Here is a 14298-nt window from a genome sequence, read left to right on the forward strand (position 1 = left end):
ATAATCGTTTACTAATTCCCAGTACAAGTATGTTAGTAACAGCACAACACTTAGGATAGAATAACATTATGAAGCAAAACCAGTTTCATTTTCTTTTGGTGAGGAATTACTCTTTATAGTTCTACTACATGAGCCCACAGTGTTGGCTTTGAGCTGCCAGCTCCTCAGGGCAAGGTTTAAATTAGGTCCTCTTCTGTTTGTTTTTTTTTTCTCTTCTTTTTTTTTCTTTTTCTTTTTTTTTTTCTTTCTTTTTAATCAGGAAACTATTTATATTCATTTCAAGCTTTATAATCTTCTCCAACCCACTGTTAAAAAATAACAAAGGAATACCCAAAGCTTAATGTTGACTCTAAACCCCTTTTTCCAACCTCCTATTTAATCAGCCTTGTGGCACACTGGAAAATAGATCATTTAGTTCCACTTCATTATTATGGGGGTAAAAAAAAATCTTACAGTCAGGCTTAAAGCACCTAAATACCTAAAGCCATATTCTAATCTGTAAAGCACATGGGTGTAAAACAGGCAGGCAATTTTTCATTTCCTTGGGGCAACACTGACTGGCAGGGGCTTTCTGTGTTTCATCAGGCCCTTTATGAGCACACTGCCAGGCACATATAGCCGCATTCACTGCATTAGTGACCAGATTATGTGCAATGGTATGTCTATCCTGGCAGATAATGGGTATGTGGCTGTCAAGGGGGGCAACAGAGGGACTGGTGTAAAGAAATTTGAAATTGCTGGCTACATTCTTAGAAACACGTAGGGCTTAACATGTCAAATGTACACTGAAACTGGCATGAATTTAGTAGAGCTGCTAGTGAAAGCCACCCGCAATCAAAGCAGAGAGTTTTATCCTTAAAACACCTTACAAAATACTCCCTATTGCCTACTTGGGAGATAGCCCCCTGCCTGCAGTATGGATTTCAAACCAACAGAGAAGAGAGATTCAGGAGAGATTCTTCTCACCTGGAGAAGACTCTCATCCTCTTGTGGTAAACCTCCCCCCCTCCCCCCATTTCTATGGTGTCATAGACATTTAGGAACACGATTTTATGATCCTTTATGATGGCAGCTGACTGGACTCTATTACAGACAGTCCATTCCAACTGTATGCTCCTTCAGCAGATTTTCAACTGGCATCTGAGAATGTGAGATAGTTGATAAACAAGCCTCAAATTACATTAATGACAAAGTGATAATATCTTCGAACTCATTTTTGTTTAGTTCTTTCATATGTTGTTCATCACCATTCTAATATCAACATAAACAAATGTAAATACGGCCTGATGATGCTGGTAAAAATCATCAATACAGACTGAAAAATTAATTAAAATGGAAAAAAATTCTCTGTGGAAGGACCTATCCAGAACTTTTTGTTTTGAAATATGTAAATATGACCATTCCTTCCTCTTTTGTCTCTGACTGGACACTGCCTTTATCCATGCATACTATTACATTACTTAACTGCCCTTAGGAAGCTCACATGAAAACCTTCCTTCTGGTTCAAAATGATGGAGATATTCTAAAAGCAGCTACATGAAAATGTAACAAAAATGCACAAATATTCAAAGACAAGACAAAGATAGTGAAGCATTTCTGGACCTAGCCAGCACGCAAAAACTTGTTATTTTCGGTTGTTTTTTAAAATAAATCAATTTCAGGGACTCGTTCATTGTGTACTGGCCAGAGATTACAGATATCCCTAGGGTTGCTGGAGATGCTATGTAAACATGTACTAGTAAAAAGCAGCACTGATGCATACCATGGGGCTCTGTGTGTTTGGTGACAGAGGCAAGCAGTGTCAGTTCAGTAATTACCCTATTGGGACTCTGTGTCCTGCCACTGATAATCAAAGACTTGACCTTTATCAATCAAGCCCTTTCTCTCTCCAAGTTCCCTGAAAGAACATCCCCTTCTTCCCTGTGCACAGCTGAAGGGCTGGTCAGTCGAGAAGGGGGAAAGAGATGAATAGCGGGGTGCGCTGGAGGCAAGCAGGGTGTCTGGGTATCTGATCTTTGCAGGCAGCATCTGTGAAAAGCTGCACACAGTTTGCAAGCCACAAGTTGTCATCGTCTGATGCAGACACCGCTGTACACAGTACAGCAAAGAGAGTGTCTGGTGGTATGTTGACTGCAGAGCAGCAACACAAGGAGAAGCTTATTTGAAAATACAGACACGTAAGCAAGACAGAAACCCCACCTCCGTGTGATTGTCTGAGAGGGATCAAATGAGTAGAAATGCCACAGATAGACACACTCCTCCCAGCATAATTGTTACTATCACAGCTGTGGTGGAGAGAGGGGGAGGAGAGCGGATGATGCAAGGAGCTTGGCATCATGCTTAGCAATTGCTAGACTGTACCCTTTCGTAAGAGGCGAGGAAGCGCTGGAATCCACGAGAGACAGCCTAGCTCCGTGCGCCGTCAGCGGGCGTGCAGAGTGGGGCTGCAGAGCCAGCACCAGCACGCTGCAGCTGCAGCTGCCCGATGCGCTCAGCCTTCCCACCCCACCCGCACAAAGTTTATCCAGCAGCTACCGATTTACTCCAACAACACTGGATCTTAGTCACTTATTTTCAGAGCTCATTACAAAGAGTAATTAAATGGTCATAACGTCCCTAGCCTTAACCCTATTTAGTAGATAAAGTGGATAATTAAGCATTGTTAGCTCCATTTTGCATCTATGGAAACTGGTGGGAGAGGCTAACACAAGGTCACAGGGCTACTCTGAGTCAACTCAGGATTATAATACATCAGTTACTAACTCCTTCATCCAAAAATGCCAGGATATTTCATTGATTTTAAGGAGTTGTGGATCAAAACTGCTATTCCTGTCTTACCACTGACAAATCTAATACAGAGTAGTGTTACAGGATTTAACCGAATCAAGTATTTGAGAACTTAAAATGGGCACTGATGCTTTGTATTTCATCTGTCAGATAACCACCATCTCTTTTTAAACAATCTCTGTTTGATACAACAAATTGTTCTTATATATAGGTCTTTGTACCGATATATAAAGAAGCAGTCAGATGCGATAAATCTGATACATGGTCTGTGGAAGAGTTTTAAATGTGATTATTTGTAGCTGCCTAGGTAGAACCACAAAACCCTGACACTCATTCTCCACCAGGGTGTTTCACTCGTGTTAACTGCAGCGACAGCTCTGAGACACTGGACAAGCCTGTCCCTGAGAGCACCTTCCCCGAGTTGACTGCCAGTTGCTGGAGACTGTAGTTCAAAGTGCTGCATCCTTCAGGCTATATATAGCTCTATTCCTATAAACTATTATCTCACTTCTGGCCAGTTGGCTTGCTTCGTTCAAAAGTGTTTATCTTGCCCTAACTGCCAGCCTAAAGGTGGAATGCTCTTTTCAGACCACGAGAGCAGCCTAAAGAGAGCTGAATTTTTAAATACTCCCCTTTCCCTGATTTTTTTGATACCTTAGTACTCAAGCAAGATACTACAAATTGAAGACCTTTATTTATTCACAGTATGTGTATAAAACTGACAATTTTTCTCTACTTACATGTCTCAACTGCATTTCTAGGGAGTGAAAAAGACCTCAAACATTTTTAACTTTCGGCTTCGCTCCTAGGGCAGACCAGCAGGGCTCAAGAAAAGACCATGTGCACTTCACTTAGGGACCTCCAGGCAGCCATCAATGTGTACAACAACTATCCCAACAAACATAGGATCATTTGAACTGTCAGCTTTGCTGGGCCATCCCGTCTTCGAAATCCTGACTGTCTTCCAAAGCTTTCTTAGGAAATGCATGATTATACCCACATAATCACAACAAACATTGAATTTCATATTTCCACTTAAACCTATGGAAACCTTGCGACAGTTTTAAAGAGTGGGAAAAGTAGACCCCCTCAGTAACGTGTATGTAATAAACAGCATCTTACAAAATCCGCTGAAGTGAAAAAAAAGCCTTTAAAGGACAATCGCCTTTATTAAATGCTGAAACAGTATGAAAAACAGAATTCAAAACCTGCCCTTATATCTAAAATTCTTGATGTGGACTGAATGGAGTATCATTTCTTCCCAAATAATTCAGGTACAATCAGGTGAGATCCACCTGTGCCACGATACCCCGTACCAGAGATGGGCTAACATTCCCTAGATTGGGTTAACACTCAGACACAGTTCAGTAGTTAAATGACTTGGGTAGTTTCTTTCTGGTATGGACAGACCCAGCACTTACAGTGTGGCACGGTTCTGCTCTTAGGCACAAAAGAAGTGCTGTAAAAGAGTAATAGTGGAGACATCCAAAAGATCTAGACAGCTTTACTGCTTTAAAAAAAAACACCACTCCCCCAAACCAACCAAACCACCTCAAAGCAAAGACTCAAAAAGAAGCTTTCTAGAAAAATTAAAGCCAGCTGGACCTGACACAGGGACTGGACTGGTGGCACAGAGATGCTCCCTCTCCCTGCCTCATAGCTGCCTTTCCACTTGGCTCCGAACCAGTGTCATTGTTAATTGGATGCTGAGTGATGGATCTGGCCACCTGGCACTCTGTCTGGCTCCGAGCTGATGATCAACTCACTTGGCAGGCTAAGTGGGGAACTGGCCACCTGTCTAATATGAGGGCTACAGAATCTCTGTCGAGCTGATTGCCAACCTGCTAAGACATTTTTTTATTGTGGATACTGACAGTAACTTTTCTCTTTTGCTCTATTTATCTTTCTCATGGCAACATGTATGCTTACAAAGAAATCCCCAATCACGACCCCCTCCCCTTTCTACTTTCCTCTGTCTGCTATGATGGACAAAGGCAGACTCCTGCCTTAATTGCTAAATGAGAATAAAATGAGCTTCTTGTCTTCTCCTCAAATTTCTTTAAATTATTCCAAGTATCCTGCCGCCACTCCATCCTGTCTTGCTTCTCACCATCATTCTCAACACTCCAGATTAAAATTTGTATTAGCTGATGAGTTTCACAACAATTTTTGAATGGTGCAGCTTGTTGAGTATTTTTTAATTAGTAAAAATACTAATAAAAATTAAGAATAACATCAAAACAAAGAACTGGACAAGAATAACATGAAATCAGATTCATGCCTGAAGGCTAGATTTTCCGCTTGCCTTGCACCCTGTTTTATTATTAGCACTTGCAAAACCTTAGTGAGAAAGGCCACAATTTTGATTTGACTTTTAAAATTCATTTTGCATATATGTAAATTAATCCACAAGGAACAAGGCCATGGAAAATGAAGAATGAAGTGCACAAAAATACTTCAGTAAAGAATTCTAGAGCACTGCCAGCATCACACAGTGAAACATCAGAAGTTATGCTACAAAAATTAATTTTATTACTTCAAGATCTTAAAGAAAAAAGTATTACAAGTACTGAAATTTTCTACTCAATTTCAAACGTACTGTGATGAGGTTCAGCAATGTTTTTAAGCTGGTCTTGGGATACAGTAAGTAACTAGTGTCAAGCTCTTACATTCATTAAGAATGATCTGAAACTAACGTACTTTGTTAGTTGCAATCATTGTACAAAAATTAGATCACTGATTGGAATAGGGCTATATGCACACCTAGTGTGACTTTGTTAATTTAAACCAAAGATTCATTTGCACCTTAAAGGGCTTGCTCCAGCTGACTTTAATGGGGGACTTCCCGTAAGCTTAAAGAACTGGATCAGGCTAAGAAGAAGAAAGGTGTCCCAAGGGGTGGATCCTGTGAGTTCTCAAACAGCCATAGTTTAACTGAAGTTAATAGAAACATTGTGGTTTATCCAAGTGGAGATTATGGAACTTGTTTTTCTCTTTTCATTGTATAGATGCTACAAATACTGGAGGGAAGTATACCATAGATCTAACACCACAATTTAAACCAATATAGCTTGGCACTGGTGCTGAGTCTCCATCTGCTCATTTCTATGCTGATACAGCCTTTTTATTTGTCCCAGCCAAAGTTTTCATGTAGCCACATGATGGAACACATTGTGAAACTGATCTAGGTAAAAACTACGGTCATTTTTCACTCTTGGTTATGTTTATCTTCAATTGTTCCCCCATTCATTCATCACACAAAGGGAGGGAACAGCGTGGGGACAGAAAGAGGAGGTTGGGAACTGCAGAAGGCAGGATGACTTCTTTTAGCTGCAAGTGCTGTCTTAGAGCAGTCAACATTTACTGTGCAACCACAAGATAAATAGCTTGCCTCTAGTAACTGCAGCACCAAGGAAGTGTTCATAGGATGTTATGAGCTGAAAATATGCACTGAAAAATGGCAGTGATATTATACTGAAGTAGCAGATGTGGTTAATTGTGAAGAAGACTCTATATGAAATCATTCTGTTCAATTTTCTGAATCTGCATAGTAAGTTCAACTCAAGCTTTTAGAAATATTATAAGCATGAAGGTACATATCTGTAGTACTGTAGTATTTACACACACACTGTCTATGTCTAATAATATATTAATAGACACATATATTTGCATTAATAACTTCTTAGAGGTTTACACTTTGTGCTCCAGGATAAAAATCTTTGACAAGAAAGGCAAATTCTCTAGTGATCTGCCACTTTGTCTTCATTTTATTCCCTTCCTAGATGTTGTTTCAGAGTGTTAGTGGCCTAAGCAACACAATAGCTGAGACAAAATGTTTATGTTCTAATTCACTTCCAAAATTCAGTTCAGGGAAGTTGTCTGTCAGAAGCAGACATTTAGACAAAGTGCTGGTACCTTTTTAGAAGTACAACAGCTATGCATTTCTATGTCTCTGAACTTTCCTGGAATTAACCTACTTATCTTTTGCAGACTTTTTTCTTTCCAATTTTTGTAATAGCCCTGTAATTATAGGAAGAGTATCTCTCTACAGTCTAAAGGTGGAAGAAAGTATTTTAGATATTCATTAATACTGGAATGAATGTTAAACTAATCAAGTTGCTATGTTCACATTATTTTTAACCTTTTTTCAGCTGGACGACTGAATTTCCTGGAGAAGGCTTCAGGAAAATCTTACTACTTTTTAGGGAGCCCTTGTCAGCACTAGCACCACATCTGGCTACCTTTGAGCTGCATTTACTCTCCTTTACTTGGTGACCCTGTAAAAGGCTGTTTTTCTTTAACTGGCCTGGCAGTCCAGGAATAGCTCTGTGCACTCTAATACATACACTATTGTAAGTAAGGACAGATAATGCTATCAGGGTCTTCTCCTAGAATATAGGGATTAACTCACCTCATTAAAATGTACACATTCTGCATAGCATAATGCAATACTACTTCAGGACAAGTATTTAAGCCAGCCAAAAGAACTAGGATGATCCCTAGCTGTCCTCTTACTTTCATATATTCAGATTATTATAACCTTTTTAGATTAGTACATAGATATCATAGCACTGAGTACTTTTAAAAACCTAAAATAGACTACATTAGTTTAAATTTCTAGGTAGTAAAAAAACTCGAGAGGAGAGAAACATAATTAACTTGAAGCATGGAAAGATTCCCCTGTAGGAAAAACACCCTGAAGTAAAAAAAGTAGCTTGCACAAAGTACCTAACAGTGAACATGCAGAATCTGGCAGGCTATACACTCTGAAGACTGATATCTTAGTTGGAAAAGTGGAAAAGTTTTTGTTTTATTTTCCCTTGCGCATTTGTTCTCAGACATTTAAAACTTTTTCTGATTTCTTTTGGATATGAAAATGCAGTCATTACAGTTTTCAGTTCTGGGTCTTTTTTCTGTCAAGAAAATTAAAATAAAAGCTGCGTTGCTGCAATTGCCTACAAGTATTTCTCTACATTTAGAGAATGCTTCTGAAAGCAATGCTAGCACATGAAGCTCAGTTCTACTCACATTAAAATAAAAGGTAAAGGTATCCTGAGCATCAGTAGATGGAGAAGGTAGGAGATGCAGAAAGCAGAAGTCCCTACAAGATCAAGCCCTCCAAAAACCAAACCCTGTTTCCTAAATGATGCAGAGTTTTTTTTCCTCATAACTTACTTTTTCTTTTCAACTCACAAAAGTCATTCTTAGCAGTTTGTGGGCTGCTGAATTTCTTTCTGCTTCTGCAACAGCCTCTGTGACAAATGGCGATTGCATATATATGTGCTTCAGAATCAAGCTCTTAAGACTGGTATTTATCAGCTGTGTAAATGCCTGTTCCTACAGATGTGTAAATGGCTACAGAAAGGTGAATTTTACAGAACTGACTGTTGATCTATTACAGCTGAAAATGTTAAAGTCCAGACTCTCATAGCAGTTATTACTGTCTTACCATAATTCAATTTCTTTTCAACAGCCTTACCTAACTTAATTATTCTGGTATAATATGTCCATCAGTTGCCTCCCTACCAACACTGTATTTTGTGGTTTTTTTTTTAATTATGGGTACATTGCCAACTTAAAACAAAAGATATTTCTGTCAGCTGTGTTACATACCATCAGCCTGATGAATTCTAAGTCCTAAGAAATAAAAGTTCTAGGAAATATTGCTATTGGAAGAAACAACTTCAGAAACCCAAGCTTCTTTTTTATGCAATTCTCAGTCTCTGCTGTCTGGTCAGCATCTCTGGCTGTTTTACATCCTCTGAACAAATCCTTAGAAGAGGTAAATTGTTTGTTTATAAAATATTCCAGAGTAGCTCTGTAAGCATAACGTTTTGGAAGACTAATACAGTTTAGATGTGTTAGATACAGTTCTTATCAATAAACCTTCTGCTTTATCAGTATGTCAGAAATCTTAGGAGATACTTTGTGTTGTCTTGTGCCATAAGATGACAAAACTGTTCTAATCTAGTATATCCCTCACAGAGCTTGCTTAATAATGAAAAGGCTGCCATACAAGATAAAGAAGTGAATACGGATAACACAATGAAGCCTGAAAATGGGGACACAGAAAACTCTCCAGGCCAAATGGAAATCTGCTGGGATTCTATAAATGAACCAAAGAGGAGTTCATTCCCATTTTTTCAAGAATTAGTGAATCAGTCTGAATTAGAAATTCTTCTCAATTCCAAATAAGAACTGTCATTATTTAACACATTTTCTAACCAAGAATGTTGCTATGCATTAAAATGGTAACAAAATGAATCTCACAACTGTAATTTTTATAATTCCAGTCTCAAATCTTGTTCCTAGTTAAAGTTGCATTTCATTACTGGATAAGCCAGAGGGAGTGCCGATGTAAAATAAAGCATAAACACTCTGAAAATCGTGTCCTGTCATCTGCTGAGACCATTCTGTCCCACGTCTCTTTCAGTCGTGTAATAATTGATTGAATTGTGAGACTATTCAATAAAACATTCTATTATCTAACTAATCTCATTTTACCATAGCTCTAACTGAAATGGATGGAAGTTTTGCCTGCAAAATGTTATCTCACATTTGGATGTTAATTTTTTACCTTAAAGCTACTACTCCCTTTTTTTATAGACAGACCTTAAACTCAGTCTTTATAAATTAAACCATAAAGTTTATAAGTCTTTATAAACTTAAACCATAGAACTCAGTCTTTATAAATTTTTTAGGTAACACACATTAACGGAATTAGCTTAAGAGTTTCCTGTTTGGAATGAATACAGAAAATACAGTAGAGAGTCAGGGACAATTCATCCTTTCCAAACTAAGGAAAGTTTTTTTAACTAAAAGCATTTTTAACTAAGTGTGCTTTCTAATCTGGCCAAAAAAAGTCACATCCTGAAATGTATCTTTTTCTGATTATATATATAAAGATAAGGTCACTGAGGTCACTAAATTATGCTTAGAACAAAACCCAGAAGTATACCAAAGGTCTGAGAAAGCACTTCAGCCAGTGGAGTGTGAATGCACGTTAACTTTCTGCTATAAACATTACAGACCAGTTGGAGAATTAATTCTGTCACAGTCAGCTAGAGCTTTACCGCTGGTTTTGAAGAAGATTTTTTCCAATACTTGTTAATACTATTTCTGGGGTAACATTTATTGACGCATAAATATAAACAAATGTCATAAACATTTATTAACAATGCTGGCATTTTAAATGTTTTAAGAAGTATTCAGAAGACATTATAAATTATTTTCCCAAAAGATGAGTTATTGAGAGAACAAAGTGTAGGAAAAGTGTATCACATTGTATCACTGTTAAGAATATTTAACTTTTCCAAAAATGAACAGGTGTTCCTTCTTTCTGCCGTTTTCCTCACTATTCAGAATTATAGTTTCAGCTAGAAGGGATTAACTAAAGAAATACATGTATTCATATATTATAGAATGAATCATTTTACTGCTTCTGTCAGTTACGATTTTCAATGCCGAACTTCCACATGGGTAGTAATGTAGCATCCCAAGAGCAACAGCAAGCACTCTACTACACTCTTCTTTCCATGCATTTGCTGTCTGCCAAAAGTTTTAAATCTCAGATTTTTTCTTCCATATAACCTTTTCAGTACATTTACTGGAAGATACACATGACAGGCAATGTCATTAAGTGGTCCTTCTTCACAACCCATCTGAGCTAACATAATATTAATTATAGTTGTTATCCAGAGGAAAAACAGTGGTAAAAAGGCAAGCTAAGGTTACTGTTTCCTTTTGATATGCTATGAAGAACACCCACTGAATTATTTCATTACAAGCTAGAATAATACTGAATCACAGCACAACTAATGAGTATAATTGCATTCAGAAAGTTTCATTTTAAGAATGCGTCAAACATATAATTTGATTCGGGTGTGTGAGTATCTGTACACGTGTTGTTCATGGCACATTCTTACGTATGTGAATCATAAGGCATTATGGGCCACCTACCTTCTACTAGTAGGGAAGCTGCAAATTCCTTCCTTAGAAAGAAACCTGGACCATCTTTTTAAAAGCTGACAGCAGACTCAGTACACACCTATTTCAACTCCTAACCCTTCCAGTTAGACCAATAACGTTCATGATGTTACTCAGAAACAATAGTTACTAATTTTCTAATCTCAAAGAGAATCTTAATTTTCTGGTAATAATAAATATTCTAGAATTTAAAAAATGAAGCATCAGTATGGCATTTCCAGTTCTGAATAGCTCTATTTTTTTGTAAAATGTTGCTGATTTTAATGAGGAAATAGACTGCCAGTTTCTTAAAGTCTGGAACAGGTTTATTAGTTAAATAGATTGTACGTTAGGAAAAGAACATTAATTTTCCCTGTAAAAGGTAATTTTATTTCTTAATAAAATTATTTCTTATTTTAGATCTTATACTTAATAAAAGTATTTCTGTTCAGGATTATATTTTTGTTCAGAAGACACGTAAGATTAAAAATCATCTTTCAGGTAGCTACTGACCGGACTTCTTGTATACCTTACTCTGTATGTTATGAATCTTCTCTGTTAGCTTGTTAATAACTTCAGCCGCAAAGTCTGTCAGCCTTCTGGAGAAGCAGAAACTCAGCCTTCAAGTCAGCCCAGCTTACTGTTGCACCTGACTAGAACAGTAAGATATTATGTCAACAAGACATGCAGTGATTACAAAGTCAGTAAATGTTGATAAGTTGCCTTGAGAACAGCCACAACTCACAGTTCCTGTATAGCTTTTTTTCCATTTCCCATATCTATAATGGAAATGGAATCATGAATAACATCTTTCTTTAATTTTCATGGATCCACTAAATAAAGATACTTGTTCCATTGAAATTGTGGTTAGAATGCTGCAGCATCCTTGGGACAGAGGTCATACTTCCCTATTGCTTTACAATACCTTGAGCAACAGATTCCTGCTGTAAAAGCCTAACTTTAAAGACTTGTGAGTGATTTTGCAATACCAAACTAATACATATGGCTGAAAATGATTTTGTGGAAAGATACTCTTAACTTAGAAGCAAACTCCAGATTTCTATGTGTTATATATAAACAATAAAAAGTATGAAAAATAACACGAGAACATCTTTTAATATTAGGTCGAGTGCAATGAAACTACCCTTTGCTGTATGATGTTTATACAAAATGCTAAATTGTCATTTAGCATTACTGGCAGTGCTTTATTATTTCAAGTGAAAAGGAATATAGTGAAAGGAATTCAGAAGGGGGGTGGATAGCGTCAGCAGTAACAACATACATGATTACACATTGCTATAATTAGCAATGGAATTTAAAGAATTAGAAAAGCAACACATTTGTTTTGGTTTTAACTATGCTTTTGACTCAGAAGCAATTCCACTGATATACTTGGCAGAAAAGTTTATCCCAGTCTTTTTTTAAAATATAAACCCATTAGAAGAAGAAAAAATGCTGTGACCAAAGGTAAACATTCCAATATAAAAAGGGCCCTAAAAACCCTCCAGAAGGCAGTTTAATCCAAATCTGGGATAACTATGGATTAAGAATACATCGATGTTAGTTTGTGCTCCCCTCTTTTAATACTACTACCTCATGCTGATATGCTTTGGCCTATTTTCCCCAACCCTTATACTGACCAACTCTTACATTATAGCTGCTTGCTTTACTTTGATATACAAATTTTTGAAGCAACCTTACATCACTACTTCTAACAATCTGTATACTTAGTTTTTTTATTTCATTCTGAAGTGTGATTTCTGAAGGTTATAAGTATGAATGAAAAAGCAATGCTCAGGTACCACAAAGGCTTGCACTTGAGTACATCAAACTTTGCTTAATTGCAGCTGCAATATGCTTAGAAACTTATCTGTGAGATTGATGAATAATTTATCTGATCTAAAGTACCTGCATGTGCATTTGCAGCATTTTTCTATGCAAATCAGGTACTTATGCACACAAATTATTCTAGTTAGCTACAGGAGTCTATGATGACCTAATCTTCATGTTCAGCTGTAGTACACCTCTAAATTAGCATGAAAAGTGTGTGCATCTTTTGCATGCAAAAGTGCATGCCCAATTAGATTGAAAGGTGGATCTTTTATTAGCTCTGCATTGCTTTACTATACTTTTAATTAGAATGTACATGTTACAGGCATTTGCTTTAACTCATAAACACATTTTGAAGATACAAGGAATAATTTGCTGAAAATATTACATAATAGTTTTAAAAATAAGTATATTCATCCTTTGAGTAACTGCAATTCTCACATAAATTTTAAAAATCTTGGAAGAGAAAGTATCTTCTTGTATGGCAATAAATACCTGCAATTAATACTCTTATATTAAAAACTTTGCCAAGGTTATTATAAGCAATACCAGTTTTCACAGCATCACAAAAAAGGATACTTTTAATATCTCACTGTGTGGGGACAGAGGAGGTCAAATGTGAGGCACAGCAGACACTGATTACACCCTCACTAAAACGCAAAATAGCCAGCAGATAAATTGTGACTTAACAAGTGAGCCAGGCTTACAGCCGTCAGGTAAAGCTGTACTGCAAAGGTGAACAATAAATTTTATATAAGGTTCTCTGTCAGAGTACAGCCAGTAAAGTCAAAACTGATAAGCTGATGAAATGCTACTTGTACCTGGACTTTCATCCTTTGGTTGTAGGAAAAGTAGTTGCTAGACTAACATGTGAGTTTAAAGAAGGAACCATCTGAAAATAGTATCCATAGCAATTCAGACTGTAGAATTAAGGTATAGAAAGCCAACATTGTCGTTGTTAGTAGCATAAATATAAATTATGCATGATGACCAGTTAAGCTAGGAAGCAAACTGGAATTAATATAGGCATATGAACTAGTAGTAAAAATGAAACACCTGCTGAAAATTTAATTTTAACTTTCTTTATAATATATTTGAAAAGGTGTTCACTTCAGTAAAAGATTCTCCTGTGAAGGGTAAAGACTTGACACAAGACCAAGGTTCTCAATACTGAAACACATTAGAGACCGGATTTGTTTATCTTCTCTTCTTTTTAATGCTATTAAGAAGGTCGGGTAGAGAGGGATACCATTACAGTTTGCCTTCTTCATGTTGATAATATATAGGAAAGGCCACATGAGTACTGGATGTAGGATTTCTAAAATCCAAATATACATTAAAAATTAATCTGAATGTGTTTTGTGCTATGCTTCACATTGGGAACACAACATTTTCCCACACAGTGGTATTTTTTCTCTGGTTTGGCTGCAAAAATAGTATTTTCTTCAGTATCTTTAAGTTAAACCCTTTTAAGTTAACTGTAAGTTAAAAGTTAAAAAAAACCCCAAACACAAAGGCAGAAACTTTTGCATGTACTTCCATCTATAAAAACACTAAAGTGGATGATTTTCCAGTTGTAGAGCCAAGTCGCGTTTGAGCCACAGAGAAGTCACTATTTACTAGTGAACAAAAAGATGAGAAAATCATCATTTCTTGTGATTTATTCCAATGACAGGGGTAATGACACAGGTAGACATGCCCATTGACTCATTAAAT

Source organism: Falco punctatus (assembly GCF_963210335.1).
Source record: "Falco punctatus genome assembly, chromosome: 1".
Lineage (NCBI taxonomy): Eukaryota > Metazoa > Chordata > Aves > Falconiformes > Falconidae > Falco > Falco punctatus.